This window comes from Psittacula echo, assembly GCF_963264785.1.
Source record: "Psittacula echo genome assembly, chromosome: 1".
NCBI classification, from domain to species: Eukaryota; Metazoa; Chordata; class Aves; order Psittaciformes; family Psittacidae; genus Psittacula; species Psittacula echo.
In genome coordinates, this window is record NC_137735.1 from 107,301,834 (window position 1) to 107,309,625 (window position 7,792).

A 7,792-nucleotide genomic window follows, 5' to 3' on the forward strand; every position below is an offset into this window, starting at 1 on the left:
GTGAAACCCAGGCCTTAATTCTCCTAAGCCTTATGGAGTACATCCATACTTAAAGGATGTACTCCAGGGTCTCTAGTCAAAGGAAAACTTTCACTGACCTCACTTACACACTGTAAGATTGGAGTGTGAGTTTGGGTGTACTATGAGAAAATCCTTTTCATGCAACTGTTTTAAAATTGATAGAGTTGCATTGGTCTGATCATACTAGTCACTGACTGGGGACATTGGGCAACTTCTGAGCATTGTACATGTAGGAGACAACAAATATGACTACATGACTTTTTCTGCTCTCACTGTCTGCCCCTTCATTTGTTTCTCCTCTTTGCTGTTTTCTTCAATCAAAGACGGAGCTAGAGCCCCCTTCTCTGGACATGTTTTAGCAGGAGAAGAGAATGGCAGCAGTTCCCATCTTGTCATTCCTAGTGTAGCATGTTTGTTTAGGATCACAGCTCCCTCCTCATCCCAGACCATACCACAACTACATGCAGCCTCTGTTCTAGTTATCCCTGCTCCTCAGCTGAAGTTCAGGCAACCATACCTCTCAATGGCATGTCTCCTTACAGTTAAAAGCTGCTGTCCTGTTTTGTGGGTGTAGGACAATACTTTGTCTTTCTGGTTCAAATTTTATATTTTTCTCATTGGAAAGCATCACTGGAGCAAGGGGGGACCACTCAAAGTAAAAGTGTTATTCAAGCAGAGCAGTTTACTGATTTCTGAAACTAAATGCAAATTCACCAGATTTGAAATGTGAATACAAGGATTTGTAGCAATTCAGGATCTGGACCTGGCATTTATTTTTAAATCCTAATACCAGTGGATAGGGAGTTGTTGATTTATAATGGCATTTAAACAATTGGAAGTCTAGAGTAATATTCTTGCTGATTGTGAACTTCTGTAGTATTCCTGGTTAAGTTGGGAGCTTAACAGGCTCTTGTTTTCTGCTGCATAGATTATTTGCCTACTAAATACTTAGATTGCATCTACTGCCATATAGATGAAAATGAAACGGTAATTAGACCAACAAAAGCAATTAGGTATTATTATATTTGCCATTTCATTAGCTTTTTTGAAACTCTTGATCCCCTGGGATAAAACTGACAGCCTAGAGTTAAGGCTGTGCCTAAATATCCTGTGCAAAACTTGGGAAGAATGATGAATTCTTGCACAGTTAGCTGCCTAAAATAACTGACAGAAGTGTGATGAGGACAGACGTTTACTTTAGGCCAATGAGAGACGCATAGCTTAGATGCCTTCCTCACTGACCTTAAATAACATCCTTCCTCTATAAATAAAAAGCCCTCTATTCCTGCTAAAGCAGAGCTATAGAACAAAGAGCCTTCCCCAGGTTCTCCTCGTTACACTGTAATTCAGTTATTAAAATAACTAACTCCTAATAATAACTCCTGGAGGAGCCTCCTCCGGGCTGAGGAAGGTCATATACAACTCTTGTAACACAGCTGGCTGGCCCATCGATGAAGCTGTAGCCAGCTCTGGTGGTTTCAGCCTTTCTTCTTTAGCTATATTCTGCTTATTACTTACACAAGCAGTATTTTCTTTTCTTAGAAATGTTAGTTCCACACTGCTCTCATGAGTTTCTACCTGTCAGGGTTGCTGAATGAAGGACCAGCTATTTCTGTGTCCACAGTTTCTCTGCAGAATGGGAACCTCTGTAAACTAGTGCATATAAAATAATCTTCATGCGTATTTCCTGGCTTATGTATCATTGTGCTGTAAGACAAGATTCAAAATGCATCATAAATCTTAGGAAATATTCTGCCAGAGAAATTGTTCCTTATGTACATGTCTATCTCTAGAATAATTCTCTAAATATTATTGGTCTTAGAGTTGGGAAAATCAGTATCTAGCCTTTAGAGCAATAACAGGTTTGAAGAATTTTCTTAGGTCAAGGCCAAGGAGGAGGCTTTGCTGAGAATCTCAGCAGCTGTTGCAAGGTGCTAATGATTAGGCCTTTTTTTATGACAAAATATTAGGTCTTTAAGATGCAATATTATTTGCCACCCAGCCTTTACCACAGAATCAACTCGATTGGAAAAGACCTTTAAAATCATCAAGTTCAACCATTACCCCAGGACTGCCAAGTCCACCATTAAACCATGTCACTAACGGCCTCGTCTACACGGTTTTTGAACACCTCCAGGGATGATGATTCCACCACTTCCCCAGACAGAGTAATATCTGTAATTGTAATTAAAAATAATAACATAGTTAATGTAGAAATGACACAGCTTAAGAGAGAAAACAGTAGCCCCATTGCAAACAGAAAAAGGAACTTGTGAACTGCAAGACAGGATTTGAAAAAATCTTAACTCTGGTGGCTACCTGAATCACCACCACACACACACACACACACACACACACACACACACACACACTCTCTCTCTTTGTAAGCTGTAGTCTTTTTTCTTAGTTTCTGTCTTCAAGAATAACAAACCCTTCAAATTAACTAATAAAAAAAAGCTTAAGGTTGCAAGTTAGCAACGCGCATGGCCATTGCTGTATCTCGTTTGTACAATATATAAAGCTTTGTGGGATCTTTTGCAATAAACTGTTGCCACATACATATCAGGCCACAAAGTTACAAAACAAAAATAATGTGAAAATATATTAAAAAGGACCATTTTCATGCAAAATAGTATTAAGCTATTTGTTCCATGCAATAGTTTTGAAATTATGAAGAGTAAAGGCAATGGTTGTGACACTAGACTTGAGAAGCAAATTGTAACTCTTAGGATTTGTCTGTTTAACTTTGAGAATGAAAAACACAGATCACACCAAGGAATTCAAGATATGAAAATTCATTGTTTCTCCTACCAGAACCAGTTACACTGGTTTCTAGCAACCCTTCAATATGAAAACATGCTAAGAATAAGGGCTGGAGGATTTTTCCTGCTTTTAGAAATAAATTGACAAAGCAAGACTGGTCACAGAACTCAGTTGCTGCTTTTATTTCTTTAGCATGAAGCGGGTAGCTCTTGATTATCGGTGACTGGATTACATGCACTGTGGATTAACTATACCCCTGCCAGTAGTGCAGTGATGCCAAGTGCCTGATGTGCAGCCTGTGCACCTTGCACTGTGCTCTTCTCTACGTGCTGTCATTTAAAACATGCTGTGTTCTTGAGAAAGGCCTGCTCACAAACAAGTTGAAAGTTGGTCAAAGGCAAATGCTTTTAACATGTTTTGTTAGTTAACACATGTGTTGTTTTATCTTTTCTAAGTCTGGCTTACCACATTTCTTCCTCCCACATCATTTGGAGTACGCGAGGGTTGGCAGCAGAACTAGCACTTCAATAACCAGAATTTTTAGGACATGGGATGCACCTAGATCTAAGAACCTTCCATATATTTAGAGATTCAGCAACAGTTAAACAAAATAGTTTACACGATACCAGCCAAAGTAACTAGAGAAAGTGCTCCCAATATCGCTCCCAAATTAAGTTTCCAGTCTTCTAAGAGTGTACCGCTTGAAACAGAGCCCATTAAACAGATTTTTTCAAAAGCTAGCCCTACTACCCCCATGCTTCACCTACATAAGAGAGAAAAATAAAGGTCTGACTCTACAGTGAGAGCTGGATCCTAGCAATGGATGCTTGCTTTTTTTTTTTTTTCTTTAAAAAAGCTTATGGTAGAAGCCTACAGAAAACTCCAGAGGTTGCTTATCTACCTGGTTTTAGAGCAGGTACTGCTCCTTTCATACAGATCTCCATAGCTCATTTCCCTTTGCCTAAACCAGAGCCTGTTAGTCCACATTCACAACTAAAACTCAGAGAACAGACCTCTTAGCTTAGTTCAAAGCCATCATTAGGATTATGATGTGAACTTGGAAGCTGCACTGAAATTGCTTGAACTGTTGGTATTAGATGTGTACAAACTAACTTTTGAAAGCATACTCTTAAATTTCAACAGCTTCATTATACACTACCATAACCACAAATATAATCACCAGACTGTTAATCAAAAACCCAAAATCTTACTCAAATGCTGGAAGATCAGGCCAAACGGAAAAGCAGGTCAGTAACTTTCACTAAAATCACCTACTTTCCATGACTTGCCAAAGAAACCTAGGAGTAATTAACTTGAGACCTTTGCAAGCTTAATGGGCCATGATAGGATATGCATAGAGAAAATAATCCCTGCAAAGTGCCTGTGTCTTTGCTGGTTGGTATCACTGATTTAAACAGAACTGGAAGCCAGTAACGGAACAAGAATTATGCTTGTGCCCAGTGTAGTTTCTCTGTGAAGGTTACTGTAGGGTGTAGTGAAGGTATTTCGGTTGGTGCTGCAAACAAAAACTGTGAAAACATATTTTGGCCAGGCAAATGCAAATACCCTTTCTTCATCCCTGCTCCCCAGCGTGCAGCCCTGCAGCAGAAGTTGGAGAAGAGTGGCTCATTGTGCATGTGGTGGCTTGGCCCAAGGAATGCAATGTGATTCCTTGTGTAGGTTATGATTAGTATTTGTCCTCAGCTTACCTCGCTCTGTAACACAACACTCTCCACTCCTGTCCTGGGGCTCTTTTTGTATTTTAAACAGTAAAGGCTGTTTAACAGTCTTCTGGCCACTGATCCAATAGGATATCCTGTATGGTCTGCCCAAGTAGGATGATTGTACAGGATGATCATACAAAAGGGGTAGAATCAATCTCTGCTATTGATTATAATTTCTGTGACAAATTGGCATCTTCAGGGAAACATAAACAGGAGTTACCTGAATAACAAAGTATAGCTCATACTCTTTCTCTCCTGCAGTCATTGAAACAAGAGGGGTAAACTTGCAACATCCCATGTAAGAGATCTCAAAGGGAATGTAAGCAATCCCTTTGTTTTCCCCTTTAGATCGTTTTAGGAAGAGGAGAACAAGGCTTTCTATCATGAGACAAGGTTGCATTATTCACCAAAGGCACCTAAACTGTGCCATCAAATGCTTTGTGTTTCTTCAGAAGGTTTTCACACAATACAGCACTCCCAGAAAGGTGTTATTAGGCAGAGACAAAGCCTTGATGGCTTTAGATTAGATAGATTATAATTTAATAAGGACAGAATAATGTCACACAAGTACTCAACAGACTGTACTAGCAAGTTAAGGCAATTTTCCTGGACTCCAGAAATTCTAGTAGGTACTTTGTCATCTTTCTGGAGAAGTGCAAGGCTATTGATCTGGCTTAGCGCTCAGTAAATCAGTCTTTTCCCCCAGCTTTTAAACTGACCTTGCTAAGTAATAGTGGGCCAACTTTACTACTTGGAGGTGTCCCTTTCCACCTCCTCATGAAAATGGCTGAGGACAAATCAATCCAAAATGCTCTATGTAAAGTGACCGATCAGTGATTACTAAGGAATCCCTGAAAGTTGAAAAGATAGAGAAAACATTTGCTCTTTCCAAGAGGGCTCAGCAATTATCTCTTGGAGCTCATATCCCTTTCTTTCTGGTGACAGAAATTCTCATCAGATTTTGAAGACTGGCCAAGATCTCAGACCTGGTGACTTGCCCCCTGTCCAGGAGAGCTCTCACTGGTGTTCTATCCTCTGTGGTTCCTTTTACTATAAATTATATGACTTCCACTAGCCTAGTACTTAAACGGTACCTTTCTTCTAAGGAGTTGAAGGCACTTTAAGTGCACAATCAGTTTGTCTTTTCTTTTACAATAGATTTGATTCAATATGTATTTTAGGAAAATGTCATGCTTATATAATAATTAACATGGTATCTAAATGGAAAGGATTAAGAGATAAGATCTTGGTGGTTATATGATAGGATAGATGGCAAAACTTGAATTTGTCATGTTTATTTTATTTCTGTCATAGCACATAAAATGGGGTTGGGTTGATGTCTATTTACAGAAGGTTATAAGGGGCATACAGGTTTCCTGGTAGATTGTATCCCCATGAAGCTATATTTGATTTTCATCATGTGGCCTTTCAGGCCTTACTTCATATTCCTGGAGTTATGGCGAAATGATCACAGACCAGATTCAGTAAAGGGTTTAGAATATGTCTACAACACAGATTGCAGTATAGTATATGTAGTGATACTTAAGATAAACAGGACAGTCTTCAAATTGTGTATCGTACAACCACAGTAGGATTAGTTGGTAGTGCTTGTGACGAGGTTGCATCAGCTTTCTCAGATGTCCCAGATTTTAGAGGTAGCTCCATGATCTTTATCCTAAACAGCTACATGCAGGGCAGCTAAACCTGTAATTGGATTTAAATGAATAAACTGAAAAATGTGAAGGAAAAAAGAGAAGGAAATAAGGTATTAGAACAGGTTTTGGGAGGAAGGACAATTATCTTTATAGACCTGAAGATAAAAGGCAGATGAAATAGACAGTGATTAGCCAAAGGTTCAGTGTTTCAAACCAATCTACCTTTTTGATGAGACAGCTGCTTTTCCTGGGAAAGGAAATGGGATCCATCCTGCCTATATGCACCTCAGCTAATTTGCTTTTCTTGCATCAGAAACTATTTGCTAAACTGGAGATGATGTAGTGAAGAAACAGCAAGATCTGTTAGGGAGCAGCCCAAGTATATCAAACACAGGTACTGAAAAAAAGAAGCCATACACATGAAGGGGAGTCCAGTGTGGGGATCAAACTTCGTGTTGTGTACTGGGAAATTGCAGTATATGTAAAAAAAAAAAAAGAAATCTAAGCTGAGAGGGGAAGGACCTGGATTTATCAGCTGATCCTAATATAAGTAATCAGAAGCAGTGATTCAGATTCCCTAGCAAAGACTGTGTAAGACTCTAGTGAAATTCCATCTGAAGGACTCCCTGCAGAACTGGTCAGAGAGCATTTGCAGCAGCTTTCTCACAAGAGGAAGCTAAAGGGGCTCAGATCCACAAGTACCACAGAATGGGGGCTGGGAGGGAATAAGGCTTATCACTCAAACAGCGTCAGGGAGACATACAGGTACTAGTGTAAAAGGACAAAGTGCAAGAGTAGATGGTTGTGAACTGGCCATGTATCATTTTGACATGGAAAAAAAGACTCCTCCTAACTGTTAAAGAAACGAATCCCAGGAACAGCCTCCTAGTGACAGTTTAGGGATACAAAATATTTTTTACTGGGGTTGATTTCAACTGGCAAAATTGAAATTAGCCCTGAAAAACCTGTCAATGGGATAATGGTCTGAAAATCCCCTGCTCCCCTGCCATTTAGTTGCTGTCCTTGACAAAACTCTGGAGGTGCTGAGAAATGTCCCTTTCTGAATACCTCAGTGTCTCTTTTCCGAAAACATGTATTAAAAAAGGCATGTCTTACTCTCCTGCACTTAAGCTCTGAGTAAATAGCATGAGAGCATATATGGACAGAATATAAAATACAGCAGAGCTGGCCCTTTGGAAGAGTATCAGAAGAGACAGGGGTCACAGTCACCTTTCAAATGAAATAGGACTCTTCCAGGAAGCATGGGGTATGGTTTCATCTCCCTTTTCAGCTCCTTCCTTCCCTGTGAGCTGAAATCTTTTCAAGTCTCACACCTTCCTCTTTTCTAAATAAAGAAAAGCACCCACGTGGCAAGGCAGGATTGGGATTAGGACACTCCCTGCTCTGCTCATTGAAATGAGATGTTGAATGGATGAAAATGCATGGCCCAAAAAGACAGAGGTGGCTAGAGAGCTGAATTAGATGTGGGAAAACTGGAAGTATGGCTCAGTGCTTATGGTGCTCACTTAGAGGCAGAATCTCAAGTTTCTTATTGTGTTTTCTCCGAGGCTTGCTCCCTGGTAAAACTATTGAGATGTTGGTTATTACAGCTTCAACTTGAATCCTGCT